The sequence below is a fragment of the Elephas maximus genome, chromosome 3 (assembly GCF_024166365.1).
Source record: "Elephas maximus indicus isolate mEleMax1 chromosome 3, mEleMax1 primary haplotype, whole genome shotgun sequence".
NCBI classification, from domain to species: domain Eukaryota; kingdom Metazoa; phylum Chordata; class Mammalia; order Proboscidea; family Elephantidae; genus Elephas; species Elephas maximus.
This window is the reverse complement of record NC_064821.1, coordinates 146,132,705-146,152,946: the sequence shown is the minus strand read 5'-3', so window position 1 is coordinate 146,152,946 and position 20,242 is coordinate 146,132,705. Positions and strand designations below refer to the sequence as shown.

The 20,242-nt window shown below is 41.3% G+C and overlaps 2 protein-coding genes across 3 annotated transcripts in view; one reads left to right on the top strand and one right to left on the bottom strand.

Annotated features, from left to right (window-relative positions):
* The window catches only part of ALG14 (ALG14 UDP-N-acetylglucosaminyltransferase subunit), a 925,968-nt gene that overhangs the window by 757,934 nt on the left and 147,792 nt on the right, over nucleotides 1-20,242 (bottom strand). Inside the window, exon 5 of one of the 2 annotated variants that reach the window (XR_007516700.1) lies at nucleotides 7,136-7,264. The exons of the other annotated variant lie outside the window; for it this stretch is intronic. The gene's annotated coding sequence lies outside the window, so the exon portion shown is untranslated. The remainder of the gene's footprint in view (nucleotides 1-7,135; nucleotides 7,265-20,242) is intronic. 2 annotated transcript variants of the gene reach the window in all.
* LOC126073261 (TLC domain-containing protein 4-like) overlaps nucleotides 17,005-20,242 on the top strand; it is a 70,425-nt gene continuing 67,187 nt past the window's right edge. Inside the window, exon 1 of the mRNA XM_049879727.1 lies at nucleotides 17,005-17,099. The gene's annotated coding sequence lies outside the window, so the exon portion shown is untranslated. The remainder of the gene's footprint in view (nucleotides 17,100-20,242) is intronic.

Below are 20,242 nucleotides of genomic sequence, written 5' to 3'. Positions count from 1 at the left end.
ATCTGAAAGTTGGCGGTTCGAACCTACTCAGTGGCTCTGCAGAAGAATGACCTGGTGATCTCTTCCCGCAAAGACTCCAAACTAAAACCAAACTTACTGCCATTGAGTTCATTCCAATTTATAGTGACCTACAGGACAGAGTAGAACTGTCCCATAGGGTTTCCAAGGCTGTAAATCTTTATGGAAGCACACTGCCACATCTTTCTCCCACAGAGCAGCTGATGGGTTCCAACTGCTAACCTTTTGGTTAACAGGCAAGTGCTTAACCAGTGTGCCACCAGGGGTCCTTCTGCAAAGATTATGCCCTAGAAAACCCTGTGGGGTACTTCTGCAGTCACATGGGGTCACTATGAGTCAGAACTGAATCCACAGCACACAACAACAGCAGTTTTTCTAAATTCTCAGATTCATTCACTGGTGTATCCTCACACCTTTCACAGTGTCCAACACATAACACTCCATGGCAAACAGCAATTGTCAGTTTTGGATTTACAGAGTTTAGTATAGCGTCTGGCTCAAAAAATGTAAAGTGAATAAAGTAAGGAATTATACTCAACTACAATTTGGGAACATTTGGTATACGACTAACATACTTTTACAGCCATTACCCTGGTTATGAATGTCTCACTTAAACACAAACCATAGTTAAGAACCAATTTCCGTAAAGCATGTTAGAAATTCGAAGTACATACAATAGTTCATAAGAACAAACAGGTGCAGCTTTGTGAAGTGCATCAAAACATGATTACTGTATTATTATGTTAAACCCTGCACATCTGTCAGCTTGTCATACTGTGGTGGCTTTTGTGTTGCTGTGATGTTGGAAGCTATGCCACTGGTATTCAAATACCAGCAGGGTCACCCATGGTGGACAGGTTTCAGCTGAGCTTCTAGAGTAGGAAGAAGGAACTGGCAGTCTACTTCTGAAAAAAATTGGCCAGTAAATACCTTATGAATAGTAGCACAACATTGTCTAATACAGTGCCGGAAGATGAGTCCCTCAGGTGAGAAGGGAAAAGCTGCCTCCTCAAAGTAGAGTCGACCTTAATGACCTGGATGGAGTAAAGCTTTCGAGACCTTCATTTGCTGATGTGGCAAGACTCAAAACAAGAAGAATCAGCTGTAAACACCCATTACGAATCGGAACGTTGAATGTATGAGGTATGAATCTAGGAAAATCGAAAGTCGTCAAAAATTAAATGGAACGCATAAACATCGATAACCTAGACATTAGTGAGCTGAAGTGGGCTGGTATTGGTGATTTTGCATCTGACAATCATATGGTCTACTATGCTGGGAATGACAAATTAAAGAGGAATGGCATCGTGTTCATAGTCAAAAAGAACATTTCAAGGTCTATCCTGAAGTACAACACTGTCAGTGATAGAATAATATCCATACACCTACAAAAAAGCGCAGTTAATACGACTATTATTCAAATTTACACACCAACCACTGAGGCCAAAGATGAAGAAACTGAAGATTTTTACCAACTTCTGCAGTCTGAAACTGATAAAATAGGCAATCAAGATGCATTGATAATTACTGGTGATTGAAATGCGAATGTTGGAGACAAAGAAGAAGAATCAGTAGATGGAAAAAATGGCCTTGGTTATGGAAAAGATGCCGGAGATCACATGACAGAATTTTGCATGGCCAATGCAAATACCTCTCTTCAACAACATAAACAGTGACTACACAGGTGAACCTAGCCAAATGGAATACACATGAATCCAATCGACTACATCTGTGGAAAGAGACAATGGAAAAGCTCAATATCACCCATCAGAACAAGGCCGGGGCCAACTGTAGAACAGACCATCAATTTCCCATATGCAAGTTCACAACAAAGCTGAAGAAAATTAGAATGAGTTCACAAGAGACAAATATGACCTTGAGTATATCCCACCTGAATTTAGAGACCATCTCAAGAACAGATTTGACTCATGAAACACTAACGAACAAAAAACAAAGAAGCTGTGAAATGACATCAAGGACATCATCTGTGAAGAAAGCAAGAGGTTACTAAAAAGACAGGAAAGAAAGAAAAAAACAAAATGGATGTCAGAAGACACTCTGAAATTGCCGTTGAACACACAGTAGCTAAAGTGAAGGGAAAAAGAGATGAAGTAAAAGATCTGAACAGAAGATCTCAAACAGAGGCTCCAGAAGACAAAGCATTTTAATGACATATGCAAAGACCTGGAGTTAGAAAACCAAAAAGGAAGAATATGCTCGGCATTTCTCAAGCTGAAAGAATGGAAGAAAAAACTTAAGCCTAGATTTGCAATAATTACGGATTCTATGGGCAAAAAATTAAATGACACAGGAAGCATCAAAAGAAGATGGAAGAAATACACAGAGTCCCTGTATCAAGAAGAATTAGTCAACATTTAACCATTTCAAGAGGTAGCATATGATCAAGAACTGATGGTACTGAATGAAGAAGACCAAGCTGTACTGAAAACAATGGTGAAAAACAAAGCTACAGGAATTGATGGGATACTAATTGAGAATTTTCAACAAATGGATGAAGCACTGGAAGCATTCACTTGTCTATGTCAAGAAATGTAGAAGACAGCTTCCTGCCCAACCAACTGGAAGAGATCCATATCTACGCCTATTCCAAAGAAAGGTGATCCAACAGAATGTAGAAATTATAGAGCAATATCACACATGAGTAAAACATTGCTGAAGATCATTCAAAAGTGGTTGCAGAAAATACCATAAAGATGTTTACCTGTGTTTTATTGACTATGCAAAGGCATTTTACTGTGTGGATAAAAACTAAATTACAGATAACAATTCCAAGAATGGGAATTCCAGAACGCTTAATTGTGCTCATGAGAAACCTGTACATAGACCAAGAGGCAGTCGTTCAAACAGAACAAGGGGATACTGCGTGGCTGAAAGACAAGGAAGGTGTACACCAGGTTTGTATCATATCACCATACTTACTTAATCTGTATGCTGGGAAATAATCCAAGAAACTGAGCTATATGAAGAAGAACAGGGCATCGGGATTAGAGAAAGACTCGTTAACATCATGCAGATGTCATAAACTTGCTTGCTGAAAGTGAAGAGGTCTTAAAGCACTTACTGATGAAGATCAAAGACCACAGCCTTCAATACGGACTATGTTTCAAAATAAAGAAAACAAAAATCCTCACAACTGGATCATGATAAATGGAGAAAAGACTGGAGTTATCCAGGATTTCATTTTACTTGGATCCACAATCAACACCCACGGAATCAGCAGTCAAGAAATCAAAGGACACATTGCATTGGGCTAATCTGCTGTAAAAGATCTCATTCAAGTGTTAAACAGCAAAGACGTCACTTTAAGGAGTAAGGTGCCCTGCTCAAAGTCATGGTGTTTTCAATCGATTCATATGTGTGCAAAAGCTGGACAATGAATGAGGAAAACCAAAGAAGAATTGATGCCTTTGAAGTATAGTGTCAGAAAAGAATACTGAATATAACATGAACTGCCAGAAGAATGAATAAATCTGTCTCGGAAGAAGTACAACCAGAATACTACTTAGAAGCAAGGATGGCAAGACTATCTCTCACATACTTTGGACATGTTATCAGGAGAAACCAGTCCCTGGAGAAGGATATCATGCTTGGTAGAGGGTCAGCAAAAAAGAGGAAGACCCTCAACAAGATGGACTGACACAGTGGCTGCAACAATGCGCTCAAGCATAACAATGATTCTGAGGATGATGCAGGACCAGGCAGAGTTTTCTTTTATTGTACTATGAGTCAGAACCAACTCCGATGGCATTTAACAACAACAGCGTTATGTTAAAGATGTTTTAATGTACCTGGAAGTGTTTAACTTTTTTTTTTATGTATACAAAGTACACTGTATACTAACACAAACATCTGACTGACATTTAATATGAACCGTACCTAACTGTTCCGATTTATGTCCAATTCAATTCAAAGACAGACTTAGGAACAGATCTCATTCGTAATCCGGGGACTGCCTGTATATGGATACAATATCCTGGCATTTCCAAATGTACATGGCATATATTTCCCTGTTGAAACTGTTTATTTAAAACTGTAAGTGTCTACACGGCTGGTGGACTCTGTTTAGGTTGTATTCCCTGATAGGACAGTTTGTTCATACTGACACTATATCCTTTGCCTACTGTTCCATGGTCCTTGGCAAAATTGTTTTTATCTCTGTGGATTTTGTATATTTATAAATGTGACAATTTACTTTGCCTCATTTTTTTTTAATTCATGTTTGCTAAACTAAATATGAGATGCCTGCATTAATAATGCAAAACAAATTTTTATACAGGAAAATTGCATGTTAGCATCAAAAGTTTTCTGCCTCCTTTCCATTCAATTACTTGTCAGAAAAATATACGAAACACAGCAGCTGAATTACGAAACCAAAAACAAAAAACCCATGGCTGTAGAGTCAATTCCGACTCAGTGATCCTACAGGACAGAGTTGGACTGCCCCATAAGGATTTCCAAGGAACGACTGGTGGATGTGAACTTTTGGTTAGCAGCTGAGCTTGTAGCCAGGTGAAAACCCCAGGTTTTGCTCAGCAAGACTTGTAAACAGCCAATAAACGAGACACGGAAGTGAGTGATCAGAAACATGCCTTTCTTTCCTCGTACAAGGAAAGGAGTAACTAGGGCTGCTGCCTCCAAGACTGCTTGCAGGCAGCTTGGGATGTGAGCTTGTACAGAGAGCAGACAATGAAATGTAAATTTTTCATGAATATTCAGTACTAACCTTCCCCCAGTGCTCAGAATTTGGGGATGACTGTGCCTTTTCTTTAAACCAAAAAACCAAAGCCAGTGCCGCTGAGTCGATTCCGACTCATAGCGACCCTATAGAACAAAGTAGAACTGCCCTATAGAGTTTCCAAGGAGCGCCTGGCGGATTTGAACTGCCGACCCTTTGGTTAATAACCGTAGCACATAACCACTAAGCCACCAGGAGTGAGCCGTTTCTTTAGAAACAAGAGTTTTATTCCCCATGATGGGGAAGGGATGAATTTTTCTTCATTAGGATGTTAAGTCTCCACCCAGAGGCAGGTTGAGGCCATCTATGGCCCATTCTGTGGTTACCAAGGACAATTTCAGAAGAGAAAAAAAACGAAACCAAACCCACTGCCATCAAATCTATTCTGACTCATAGCGACCCTGTAGGACAGAGTAGAACTACCCATAGAGTTTCCAAGGAGCGCCTGGCGGATTCGAAATGCAGACTTTTTGGTTAGCAGCCGTAGCACTTACCTACTAGGTGACAAGGATTTCCTTCAGAACAAAGAGTAGCTTATTTTGCTCAGAGTAGGAGGATAAGTTGCAGTAGATGTGTCTTAGAAGGGTTGGGCTCTGAGGCTGCCTGCCTGAAGCTCTTAACCACTCACTGCACTACCAAGGGCTCCAAAGCAACCATTCCATGGCAAGCTTGTTGTTGTTGTTAGGTGCCATCAAGTCGGTTCCAACTCATAGCGACCCTATGCACAACAGAATGAAACACTGCCCGGTCCTGCACCATCCTTACAATCGTTGTTATGCTTGAGCTCATTGTTGCAGCCACTGTGTCAATCCACCTCGTTGAGGGTCTTCCTCTTTTCTGCTGACCCTGTACTCTGCCAAGCATGATGTCCTTCTCCAGGGACTGATCCCTCCTGATAACATGTCCAAAGCATGTAAGATGCAGTCTCGCCATCCTTGCCTCTAAGGAGCAATCTGGCTGCACTTCTTCCAAGACAGATGTGTTTGTTCTTTTGGCAGTCCATGGTATATTCAATATTCTTTGCCAACACCACAATTCAAAGGCGTCAACTCTTCTTCGGTCTTCCTTATTCATTGTCCAGCTTTCACATGCATGTGATGTGATTGAAAATACCATTGTTTAGGTCAGGCGCACCTTAGTCTTCAAGGTGACATCCTTGCTCTTCAACATTTTGAAGAGGTCCTTTGCAGCAGATTTGCCCAATGCAATGCGTCTTTTGATTTCTTGACTGCTGTTTCCATGGCTGTTGATTGTGGATCCAAGTAAAATGAAATCCTTGACAACTTCAATCTTTTCTCCGTTTATCATGATGTTGCTCATTGGTCCAGTTGTGAGGATTTTTGTTTTCTTTATGTTGAGGCATAATCCATACTGACGGCTGTGGTCTTTGATCTTCATTAGTAAGTGCTTCAAGTCCTCTTCACTTTCACCAAGCAAGGTTGTATCATCTGCATAACGCAGGTTGTTAATGAGTCTTCCTCCAATCCTGATGCCCCGTTCTTCATATAGTCCAGCTTCTCGGATTATTTGTTCAGCATGCAGATTAAATAGGTATGGTGAAAGAATACAACCCTGACACACACCTTTCCTGACTTTAAACCAATCAGTATCCCCTTGCCAACTGACTGGAAGATATCCATATTTATGCCTATTCCCCAGAAAGGTGATCCAACCAAATGTGGAAATAATAGAACAATATCATTAATATCACACCCAAGCAAAATTTTGCTGAAGATCATTCAAAAATGGCTGCAGCAGTATGTCGACAGGGAACTGCCAGAAATTCAGGCCCGTTTCAGAAGAGGACGTGGAACCAGGGATATCATTGCTGATGTCAGGTGGATTCTGGCTGAAAGCAGAGAATACCAGAAGGATGTCTACCTGTGTTTTATTGACTATGCAAAGGCATTCGACTGTGTAGATCATAACAAACTATGGATAACGTTGCGAAGAATGGGAATTCCAGAACACTTAATTGTGCTCATGAGGAACCTTTATATAGTGGCAAGCTTACGTAATTTAAATGACGCCTGGACCGCAGTAGGCCCTGCGATCTACCTCCCTAAAGACCACAGCCAAGGAAACCCTGTGGAGCAGTTCTACCCTGTCACACATGCGGTCGCCAAGAGTAGGAACAGACTTCAGGACGCCACGTTTGGTTTTTTTGGGACCGCAGCAGCAAACCACATTCATCAGCTTTTTGTTCATGGTACACTGACCGGGTCCTGTAAGGAAGAGAAACTAAAAATCTCAGCATGCAAAACACAAGGGGTGCTAAAGGGGCCAACCAGCAGCGTCGCAATGCACTCTGGGGTTTGTAGTGCGTGATCAAAGCCGGGCTCTCACCGCCTTGATACTTACCGGACCCAGCCACTACCAGGAGACGGAGAGACTCACGGGGCACGACTCGATGATGAAGCACTATCCAAAACCGCAGTGCTATGAAGATGGCCACAGTTCCTCCTCCCAGAGCTGCTAGAATAAGTGCACCTTCCACGCATAAAAAAAAGAAAGGCACGTGAGTACTACTTTCCGGAGCCAACAGCTGATGTGTAAAGTCTAAACACTACGAACACCGAGGAGGCTCAAACTCGGCATGTAAAAAACGCTTGTTGGACTGGGCTTGGGTGAACTGGGTGGGACAAGTTAATCAATGGAGGAAGAACGCTGGCTCCAGGGGCCTTTGGGTGCCCTAAGGGACTCTGTGGGGCTGTTCGGCAACCGGAAATTGAAATACGGCCAGTTAAGCCATGGAGAAGTTCGATTTCATACCGTGACAAAGTTCACGTCCTTTGTGCGCCCTAAAGGGCCCAAAGTTCCCAAGTGAGGAGGTGTTTCAATTCCGCTAACTATGAATTCCACCTGAGGGTAATGGCATGCCTTGCCTTTTATTTTTTTACGGTCTAGGAAAATGCTTCTGTTACACAACACACACACACGCAAACAAACCAAACTTGTTAGTCCTGTCAATTCTCATAGCGACAGGGTAGAACTGCCCCATAGGGTTTCCAAGGAGCACCTGGTGGATTCAACTGCTGACCTTTTGGTTACCAGCGGTAGCTCTTAACCACTACTGCCACTAGGGTTTTCCGGCAAATGGCCCAGATGTAGTCTATTTCAAGGATGCTTGTTTATTTTCTTACCCCAACAATTCCTTTTGCCACATTAAAACCAGTTACTCATTCAGACATAGGGTGACCCCATGTGTGTTGCTGTAGAACTGTACTTCATAGGGTTTTCAATGGCTGATTTTTTTGTTAGTAGATTCCCAGGCCTTTCTTCTGAGACACCTTTGGGTGACCTGGAATGGCTAACCTCTTGATTGGCAGCTGAGCATGTAAGCTTTTGCTCCACCCAAGGGACTCATGCCACATTACCTTCCTGCAAAGCTTGAATCCTTACTGTGAGAGCTTTCATGAGTTTTACCTGTCTAGAGCTGGATGCTCAGTCATTACACTATTGGGTTTGGTGTTTCTGGTCCTCTGACTTTAAACCTTCTTTACATTGGCTTTTTACTACGAAAGCTGTGTACTTGGAGGTGACTAGGAATGGTGGTGGTCAAGGGACTGAAATTTTATAGCAAAGTCCAGAGAAGCTGGGTCTTCCCTGAGGCCTTCTGAATAAATCCTGGAGCATGCAAACAAGCATTGGCTTACCTTTTCCTTCATTTTCTGAAATCTCCATTGGAGATTTGATTCCCAAGCCTTGGGAGTAGGAGCTATCAGAATTCTTATGTCAGTAAGAAGACAGTCTGATTAAGACCATTCCCAACAAAGGAGTGGGGAGGAAGAAGTAGCAGCTCTAGAGGGGAATGGAGGGCCCTCCCGATAACCAGAAGGGTAGGAGAGGAGCTCTGGATTCCTGACTGGGAAATGGGAAAGGGGCTGGGCTGCAGACAGGGAGTGGTGGAAGTCAGAGGTAAATTCTGAAATGTACCCTAAGTGTGACCTGTCTTTCTTTCCTTTTCCCTTTTGAGAGTATTTCTTGCTGCTCAGAGCCAAACACCCTGTCCTACAGTTCTCCCATCTGTTGGCTCTCCCCCCTTGGTGCTCTAAAGGAGGTGCAGCATTTAGGTTCCTTTCTCAAGCTGGCCTTATATGCATTAGAAGAAACTCAGCACTTTATAAGAAACCCCTTCAAACCTCAGTATCTCCCCCCGACCCTTGCCCCCAGATTAACATCCTGTATCCCAAACATTTCAAATTAAACATTAAGAAGAAATTGTGCTGGCCAGCTTGTGCTCTTGGCCTTGAGAGTTAGAGGATAGGATACCACCAGGCTAGTCCAGTCTCCTGTTTTGCCTCCTTCCTTCCATTTGTCTTGTGGGGGAAGAAGATAGCTGTATGGAGGTAGAATAACCATCTGTTCTCAAGCATGGGAAACAGACTAACTCAATGTTAGGGATGAGCTGTATTCACCTGGTATTGGTATCAGGCACTGGATCTATTACACCAGAGAATCCATTACATCAGAAAAGTGGGTGTCATTTTGTTAGAAAATCTAAAGTGTTCCAAGAGTAACTTTGGTGGTGTTTTTCTTGTTGGGATGAATAGCAGCACTCAAAGAAATGGAGTCTTACGGCCCTGAGGCTTGTTAGTCATGGTGAGACACTTGAATGTGCTGTAAGCATATCCTAGATTTGAGAAAAAGGCAGGAATAACAAATGACGTTTCTTTGCTCAGAACATTGGTCTGCTCAAGAAGGCAATCCTGTGGATGCCTGCATAGGAGACTGTTAATCAATGTGAAAGGCCAAGGTTTGTGAAAATAGCTGGTGGGGAAGACAGCTGGAAGTCTGCTCAGAAATGGAATTAGCAGGGAGGGCAAAGGAGTTGCTTAAGAGTGGGGCCAATAGCAGGGGGGAGGCTAACTAGATGGATAAAGGCTTGTCTACCGCAGTGTTTCAAACCTTTTCGTACTATACTGTACAGTACAAAATGCATTTTTACATTCAGACCTAGGACATAAGTTTCATGAAACAATGTTTACTTTTACTATGTATTGCACTCTGTTTTCCTGTCTATTTTATTCTACTTTGTGTTTTTAAAAACTCGGAACCCATTAATGGATTAGAAGCCATGATTTGAAAAGCATTTGTCCAATGGGTAGAGAAACAGGTTGCAGGGGAGCAGGGCAAACACACAGGTTCGAAATGCTGGTGGTAGGCTATGGGGGCCACAGGATTGACTGAGACCTAGACCCATGTTGGCGGGGCCAGAAGGGAGTGTGGGAACTCATCTGATGTCTGGTGGGTACCGGACCCACACTGATGAAAGGCAGTTGATAGGACGGCTGTAAAAAGGAGAGTTTCCTACCACTTCTATCCACTTCAAACCAAAACAAATTAAGTATGGAAGGAGCAAACTTGGATTTGAAAGCAGATGTCTCTAGCACAGTAGGTTTTTCTTTGTAGGTTAAATAAGAAGACAAATGGATCCATAACAAATTAGCTGATGGATTTAAGACATGTCCACTTTTATCAGCAGAATAGGGAATAGAAGAGCTCAGACTGCAGAGTGGGTAGATGAGAGGCTCACACCAACCCTTTCAGTTTTGAGAAGTTCTTGCTGAGAGAAGTGAATGGAATGTGTTATTTCTAAATCCCATTTGCTGATGAAACTCATTTGGAAGTTGGCTGCTTGCCTCACAGAGAATTGGAAAAGTATCTGTACTGCATTTTGTAAAAGGTTTGGGCTATCAAGTCTTCTGTAGAGGTCAGTTCCAAGATCTACAATCAAACTCGGGTCATCATTCATAGTCCTTGGGCCAGCCTAAAAAAGTATCCTGGAGAAACAGGTGAAGCCACTGCCAACATCTTTGAGCCAATTCCACTATCTATGCCCTTGAGTTAATACAGGTCAGAGTATATCTGCTGGCCTTTGATTTCCTTTTCATGACAATTAACATCTGGCTCCAGCACCTAACATGCCCACCAGTGGGCAAGTAAAAGGATGCCTGGAGAAAAAGTACACAGTATCAGAGTTCACCCCATGATGGGATCTCCTATGAGAGTAGCCAATCAATGGAAAGGGAGTTTCCTTGGCCATGTGGCCTGCATCAAATATAAGCAGACATTCTGGAAGGCTTGGGGTCTTTTTGCTGTGCTGGATCCTGCAGCTGGCTCCTGTTCATATGACCTCCAGTTCTTGGGACTTGAGCTAGCAGGTTACCTGCGGTCTTGCCTGCCGATCTTGGGATGCATTGATCTTTGCAGCCTGTGAGCAAGATCTCTGCATGCTGACCTGCTGATCTTGGGTTTGCCAGCCACTGTGACTTCGTGAATCAGGAGAAGCGTCTATTCTGACCCATGGACTTGGAACATTCCAACCTGTAGAACTGCGTAAGCCATTTTCTTGATAGAAATCTCTCTCTATATATATTTATATACTTTACTGGTTTTGGTTCTCTGGAGAACCCACCCTAAGACATTGTATTTAGTAGATTCTGTGTGCTTTAATCATGGACAGTCTGACCTAGCTGGATTCTCTCTTTGACCTATCGCTGCCTTGTCTGATTTTCTTACCTTAGCTGATAGTTTTTCAGCATTTTGACTTCACCTCTCCACCTTCTGGTATCACTGTGCCTTCAACTCTGGTTTCTCTGATGTTATCTCTGATCCCCCTGATTTATGGTGTCTAAAAAAAAAAAATTTTTTTTTTTTTTTTTTTTACCCAATGTGTATGTCAGTTTGTCGTATTGTGGGGGCTTGCGCATTGCTGTGATGCTGGAAGCTATGCCACCGTATTCAGATACCAGCAGGGTCACCCATGGAGGACAGCTTTCAGCTGAGCTTCCAGACTAAGACAGACTAGGATGAAGGACCAGGCAGTCTATTTCTGAAAAGCATTAGCCAGTGAAAACCTTATGAATAGCAGCGGAACATTGTCTGATATAGTGCTAGAAGATGAGCCCCGCAGGTTGGAAGTCTCTCAAAAGATGACTGGGGAAGAGCTGCCTCCTCAAAGTACGGCCAACCTTAATGATGTGGATGGAGTAAAGCTTTCAGGACCTTCATTGGCTGATGTGGCGTGACTCAAAATGAGAAGAAACAGCTGCAAACATCCATTAATAATTGGAACCTAGGATGTACAAATTATGAATCTAGGAAAATTGGAAATTGTCAAAAATGAAATGGAATGCATAAACATCGATATCCAAGGCATTAGTGAGCTGAAATGGACTGTTATTCACCATTCTGAATCAGACAATCATATAGTCTACCATGCTGGGAATGAAAACTTGAAGAGGAATGGTGTTGCATTTAACCTCAAAAAGAACATTTCAAGATGTATCCTGAACTACAATGCTGTCAGTAATACGATAATATCCACATGCCTACAAGGAAGACCAGTTAATACAACTCTTATTCAAATTTATGCACCAACCACTAGGGTCAAAGATGAAGAAACAGAAGATTTTTATCAGCTGCTGCAGTCTGAAATTGATCGAACATGCAATCAAGATGCTTTGATAACTACTGGCGACTGGAATGCAAAAGTTGGAAACAAGAAGGATCAGTAGTTGGAAAATATGGCCTTGGAGACAGAAACAATGCCAGAAATTGAATGATAGAATTTTACAAGACCAATGACTTCTTCATTGCAAATACCTTCTTTCACCAACATAAACAGCAACTATACACATGGACCTCGCCAGATGGAACACACAGAAATCAAATTGACTACATCTATGGAAAGAGATGATGGAAAAGCTCAATATCATCAGTCAGAAGAAGGCCAGGGGCCAACTGTGGAACAGACCATCAATTGCTCATATGCAAGTTCAAGCTGAAACTGAAGAAAATCAGAGCAAGTCCACGAGAATCAAAATATGACCTTGAGTATATCCCACGTGAATTTAGAGACCATCTGAAGAGTAGAATTGACGTATTAAACACTAGTGACTGAAGACCAGACTAGTTGTGGAATGAAATCAAAGACATCATACATGAAGAAAGCAAGAGGTCACTGAAAAGACAGGAAAGAAAGAAAAGACCAAGATGGATGTCAGAGGAGACACTGAAACTTGCTCTCTAACGTTCAGCAGCTAAAGCAAAAGAAAGAATTGATGAAGTAAAAGAACTGAACAGAAGATTTCAAAGGGCGGCTCGAGAAGACAAAGTATTATAATGACATGTGCAAAGAGCTGGAAATGGAAAACCAAAAGGGAAGAATAAACTCGGTGTTTCTCAAGCTGAAAGAACTGAAGAAAAAATTCAAGCCTCGAGTTGCAATAGTGAAGGATTCTATCGAGAAAATATTAAATGACACAGGAAGCATCAAAAGAAGATGGAAGGAATACACAGGGTCATTATACCAGAAAGAATTAGTCGATGTTCAACCATTTCAAGAGGTAGCATATAATCAGGAACCGAAGGTACTGAAGGAAGAATTCCAAGCTGCTCTGAAGATATTGGCAAAAAACAAGGCTCCAGGAATTGATGGAATATCAACTGAGATGTTTCAAAAAACAGATGCAACGCTGGACGTGCTTACTTGTCTATGCCAAGAAATATGGAAGACTGCTTCCTGGCCAACTGACTAGAAGAGATCCATATTTATGCCTATTCCCAAGAAAGGTGATCCAACTGAATGTGGAAATTATAGAACAATATCATTAATATCACATGCAAGCAAATATTTTGCAGAAGATCATTCAAAAACCGCTGCAGCAGTATATTGACAGGGAACTGCCAGAAATTCAGGCCGGTTTCAGAAGAGAAGTGGAACCAGGGATATCATTGCTGATGTCAGATGGATCCTGGCTGAAAGCAGAGAATACCAGAAGGATGTTTACCTGTGTTTTATTGAATATGCAAAGCTATTTGACTGTGTGGTTCATTACAAATTATGGATAACACTGGGAAGAACCGGAATTCCAGAACACTTAATTGTGCTCCTGAGGAACCTTAACATAGATCAAGAAGCAGTTATTCAGACAGAACAAAGGGATACTGATTGGTTTAAAGTCAGGAAAGGTGTGCGTCAGGGTTGTATTCTTTCACCATACCTATTCAATCTGTATGCTAGGCAAATAATCTGAGAAGCTGGGCTATATGAAGAAGAATGGGGCATCAGGATTGGAGGAAGACTCATTAACAACCTGCGTTATGCAGATGACACAACCTTGCTTGCTGAAAGTGAAGAAGACTTGAAGCACTTATTAATGAAGATCAAAGACCAGGGCCTTCTGTATGGATTGCACCTCAACGTAAAGAAAACAAAAATCCTCACAACTGGACCAGTGAGCAACATCATGATAAACGGAGAAAAGCCTGAGGTTGTCAAGGATTTCATTTTACTTGGATCCACAGTCAACAGCCATGGAAGCAGCAGTCAAGAAATCAAAAGATGCATTGCATTTGGGTAAATCTGCTGCAAAGGACCTCTTTAAAGTGCAGAAGAGCAAAGATGGCACCTTGAAGACTAAGGGGCGCCTGAACCAAGCCATGGTATTTTCAACTGCATCATATGCATGTGAAAACTGGACAATGAATAAGGAAGACCAGAGTAGAAATGACGCCTTTGAATTGTGGTGTTGGCAAAGAATATTGAATATACCATGGGCTGCCAAAAGAATGAACAAATCTGTCTTGGAATAAGTACAACCAGAATGCTCCTTAGAAGCAAGGATGGTGAGACTACGTCTTACATAATTGGACATATTTTTAGGAGAGATCAGTCCCTGGAAAAGGACATCATGCTTGGCAAAGTACAGGGTCACCAGAAAAGAAGAAGGCCCTCAAGGAGTTGGATTGACACAGTGGCTGCAACGAATGAGCTTGCACATAAGAACGCCTGGAAGGATGGTGCAGGACCGGGCAGTGTTTCGTTCTGTTGTCGCTATGAGTCGGAAACGACTGGACGGCACCTAACAACCCAACAAGAACAAAACCCAACTACTCCTGTGGGCCCAAATTTGGATGCTGGCGTATGCTGTGTTAGTGACAACTACATTCTGCCATGGGAAGTCCTAGAAATGAGCATAGAATTGGTGGATTTATACACTGGTTTTAATTTTTGAAGTTTTTCATAAATGGAGAAATTCTCTTGGTCAAGTTAATTTTAAGTAGCTTTCTCCACAAAGACTTTTAAAAAAATTTTTAAGAACTACATTGGGACGGCATGGAAAACGTTTCCTTCTTTTTTATACATTTATTTAGTGGAATGGGGGAAAAGAGGAGTGCTCATTGGAGGAAATATTCTGAACCAATTTTGAAGCCTCTGTTGTGAAGTGTAATTTTTTAGAGACATAAGTTCTTAAAAGTATTCTTGCTCAGTTAACACACATTGCTCAAATAAATGTAAAAATGCTGATGCAATTGTGGATTTAATCAAATGTGCTGTAATTTGTTACATGCTATTTTAAGTGCTGGTAAATAAGACCTGGGGCTAAGTTCCTAGAAGGGAAGTCCTGGCTGCCTGGGGCACTCCCAGCCTCCTGTATTTGAGCCAAACCCTTAAGACATTCATTATTGTGAGGATTTGAGGTTGTTTTATAGCCTCAAGTTCCTAAACATTTTCTTCAGTGTTCTTTTTTTTTTGTTTAAAACAACCAATCCTAAAGACAATGAAATGAAACTTTGCCCATCTCTCCTTCTGTAACTTCCTAGTCCCCTCAGAGGAAAGGCTTGGAGATCTGCTTCTGTAAAGATTACAGCCAAGAAAACCCTATGGGACAGTTTTACTCTATAACTCTTGTGGTATCCATGAGTAGGAACTGACTCCACAGCAGTGGATTTGAAAGGCAAGGAAAATGTCCCTTCTTTTTAGTGTGAGATGGGCATTTTTCCATATTACCTCATTTTTTTTAATTGCCTGAATAGTACAGCTGTTTCAATATATTAAAGCCATTTTCCTATCAGTGGACCCTTAAGTTGCTTCTAATAATACATCCTTTCACACTTGTGTGAATTTGTTTTGGGGATAAAAGAACAAAATCATTAGTATACTACTCATTTTATAATTCAGGTAGCATGTTATTGTTCTTAGTTGCCCTTGAGTCGATTCCAACTCATGGTGACCCCATGTGTTCAGAGTAGAACTGTTCCTTAGGGCTTTCAAGGCTGTGACCTTTCAGAAGCAATATTGTCAGGCCTGTCTTCTGAGGCGTCTCTGGGTGGGTAACATAACCAAGAAACCAAACCCTTTGCAGTCTAGTCAATTTCAGTTCATAGCGACTATAGGACAGAGCAGAAGTGCCCCATAGGGTTTCCGAGGCTGTAATCTTTACAGAAGCAGACTGCTACATCTTTCTCCTGAGGAGCGGCTGGTGGATTTGAACTACTGACCATTAGGTTAACAGCCAAGTGCTTAAACACTGTGCCACCAGGGCTCCTTCCCTTCTTGTTAGGCATTATAAAAACAAATTCCAAGTAAAGAAATAAATGTAAAACAAAATAAACATTTTTAAATAAGATAAACAAGTTGGCATGAAATAGAATAATTGTTTCATTTTTTTTTAAGTTAAATGGAAAAGTTCAAATAAACTTAAATTAGAAAAATAAGAAAAAAAAGTTTGTTAAAATCCCAATTAAAAAATAATCTGTAGTGGGAGGGAGAACTGATCAAGTGCTGTGGGGAGCCCTGAGGAGAAGCTGTGTTTTAAAACAGCCGGAATTCTCAGGGAGAGGTTAAGGAGATGAGGTAACCCTACCTTGCTGTGTCAGTATCACTTGGTAGGGACTTTGTGCTGTGTAAAAAAATGTATATCAAGAAACCTACTTTTCTCCACCAACTATAGAAAGGGAGACTCTACAAAACCTTGTTGACTGGTAGGAATAAGCAGATTATATACTGCAGAAGTACTCTGTGTGTGTGTTGAGATATGAAAATTTGAAAAGCAGAAGTTCTCTGTGTCTGTGTGTTGAGATAATAAATTTGAAAAACAGGATTCTTAGAAGGCATTTAATATAGGGTGTAAGAATACAGATAGGATTATGATACATAAGGGAAACATAGATTAAAGAAATTAGTAGAAGTATGAGTTAACTGCCAAAACAATTATCTGAGTTGTGGTAGCAGCTGGGGTCACGGGGCCACGCTACAGCCCTTGAGTATGGATACTTTTTCACTGGGAGTGGCTGGTCTTCACAAAGTCTGGTTTGGGGAACACGGTTTAAGTATAACAGTTAACCACTTGGCTGCTAACCAGAAGTTTGGTGGTTTGAATCCACCCAGCAGCAGCTCCCCAGGAGAAAGACCTGGTGATCTGCTCCTGTAAAGATTATAGTCTAGAAAACTCTCTGGGACAGTTCTGCTGTGTCACATGGCGTCACTATGAGTTGAAATCGACTTGATGGCACCTAACAACAACAACAATCTCCTGTGAGTCTAATTATTACATTGCATAGCATAGTATTTTGGGGAAATTAAAGGCCATTTAGAAATGTATAAATACTTAACCTTAAATATTTTATTGTTAAAATAATTTTATAAATTTATAGGCCATAATTAAAACAAAATGTTTTGGGACTGGGAGGGCTGTCAAACCCAGGGTCTGTAGCAGGCAGAACTGAATCATTTCTCTTTCACTTGAATTCTGCTATTTGCTCTTGGAGATAGAAAGGAATGGAAGTAGGGAATCAAATATGGAGAAAGGCTACCTAACTCAGAGTTTAGTATTTTACCTGACGGAGGAACCATAGAGAAATCTTTTCTGTAGCCATGGGGAATTCCTCGTTCAAACTTAAGTAGCATCATAGAAAAGGAGTAAAACGTAGTCATGTTAAAGCAGGGTTCCCTAGCCTTTCCCTGGTTTAGCTTCATTTTCTTTCCATTTGTGTCAGTTTGAAAAGTAGTACCATGAATACTAGAGGATTTATAGAGGTTGGGGTAGACTGTTTTAAGCAGCTGGCTTCATACAGACTTTTACGCTAATGCTAATGGATGTGAACCTGGTGCTCTGCAAAGAAAAAGAAATGGAATATTTTTGTGCATTATTCTAACTTTTTATACATATATATATATATAATGCTTTCAATGCAGAATTTCAAAAAACAAAACCTGCCAGCAGTTGGCCAAATGCTTTGCATGTATTAGAGGCTTAACAGTTTTTACATAAATGAAAAGTCAAAAGTGGATAGTGTAATAGTTACTTTTTACTGAGGAATTTTAACATTTGTATGTCAGTTATTGATAATGAGCATTTGGACATCCCTAGAATGGCAGAGGTGATCTTGACAGCCTCAGCAGCCTCAACCTTTCAGACAATTCCTAGGATGACAGAGGTGATGTTGACTGCCTTATTCACACACCCAAAAACCAAAACCAAGACTCTAGAGCCACCAATAGTCCCTTATGCGAGCCTACTCACAGGGTCAGTCATCAGTCAACACTCGCTTCAGAAACCAAGAGTCTAAGCACCCCCCCAGGCTTGCTCTATCTGCCCCAGCCCTGACTGAGTCCAACAGGGAGAGGAATCATGGACTTGCCCCAGGATTTTTCCCTTTTCCTGTGTTTTTTTTTTTTTTTTAATTAACTTTTATTGAGCTTCAAGTGAACGTTTACAAATCAAGTCAGACTGTCACATATAAGTTTATATACACCTTACTCCGTACTCCCACTTGCTCTCCCCCTAATGAGTCAGCCCTTCCAATCTCTCCTTTCGTGACAATTTTGCCAGCTTCCAACTCTCTCTATCCTCCCATCCCCCCTCCAGACAGGAGATGCCAACACAGTCTCAAGTGTCCACCTGATATAATTAGCTCACTCTTCATCAGCATCTCTCTCCTACCCACTGTCCTTTTCCTGTCTTGTTCACTGCTTACCTGCTTTCTCCATGGTTAGGGACCAGCGGTGCCGTGGCGAGAATAGGGACAGGGCAATGTTTCCCTTTTGAGGAAAAAAAACTCCAGCGGCCGCTTAAGGGTTAAATGGCCAGTTGGAGCCCTGCCGGGGGCCACCATATCTCAAGCAGCAAAATGCCCCATGTTGGGCGCCAGAATTTGTTAACTGCAAATTGCGGATTTGAGTCCCTGCCGCAAAGCCAATACTGAGACAGGAGGAGGTAAGCAGCAAGAGGGCTTTATTGAATACTAGTATCCAAGAGATAAAGAGGGGGTTAAATTTCTCCCCAATTCTGTCTACCGTAAAGGGTTGATGGGAGGGTTTTATATGGGGAAGGTCAGGGTTACCTGATGTTTTGAGCACATAGTCCACAGATGGTCTTATACATCACAAAACAAATACAAAAAACTCTTTATTAAACTAAAGATATGCATGTCAGACATCTGGACTCCAATCAGTAGATTTGTAACAGGCTGAAAAAAAACTCACGTAAGAACCTCTTGGCTAGTGGAACTGTTTTGCTAAGTGCACTCTGGCTGAGATAGGGAGCAAGAAAGAAAGTTGCAGATTAAAAATGCCAGACAGCCTTCCTGCAAGCTGAAGGCCATTTCTCAAGAGGACAAAAAAAAGAGAAGAGAGACCAAGGCCACAGGAGCTGAGAGAGCTCTGCATCCCTTTGGAAGAGACCAGTGCAGCTGGTGTAATAAATGTTTAGAGATTACTTAGAGCATCATTATGGCGTTAGTCATGTCAAGCTCTCAATCACCTATAGGGGAAAATATGTTGTACGGTATTAGGGTGTTTGTTATGTTTAAGAGTGGAACAGGCTGCTCAGCTACATTTTGAACATAGCCTGTGCCATTTCCCAAGGACTAGAGATTAATCACAGCTTATACAGCTATACTAAAACAAATGAGAAAATATTTTCTCTCTAATATTAAAACACTGAAGAAAATACATTTTCTCTATTTCATTAGGTCCCCTATTCATTATATTTTAATGAAAATAAATGAGCAGCCTGTGCCCAGTCCCACTGTAGCACCAGCAGGGAGCAGAGCAAAGCATCCCTCCAGTTACGAACACACTGTCCACTCTGCTCTGAAAACCATTTTCATTTTCTGCATTTATCTGCCCTCCTGGCCTCCAAAACCCTATTTGCTTTAGTCTTAGAAGAACATTTCACCTTTATACCTTGCTTGATTTTAACGATACTTATGTGCAAAGCTTTTAGGTATTATTGGTTAATATTAAACTTAGGCTAAAAGATAGCAAATTAAATATTTTAATACCTAATCCACATGTGTTAAATTTTAAAAGAAAGTAAATGAGGAATATAGTTGATGGAGTACCAGTGAGAAGTATTATAATATATATTTTTGCTGAGCACAGAAAACAGAATGAGGAAAGAATTCATTATAGATACATGAGCTCTGTTGGAAGGGGCCTGCGGGAGACTGATTCTTATTCTGACACCCTGGTTGGAAGGGAATGAAGTAGGGTTATTGCTGGTGCAGTCAATGACTTGGTTTTTCTCTAGTGAACTGGCTTCAGTAGATGACTCTACTGCTCCTTAGGCGGCTGGAAATGGGTATTGATTCATTTCATTTGAGGGTCAGCTCCATCAAAGATGGAGCCATAGAAATGCCCTATTTGCTTGATATGAGCAAATGCATTAGTGTATT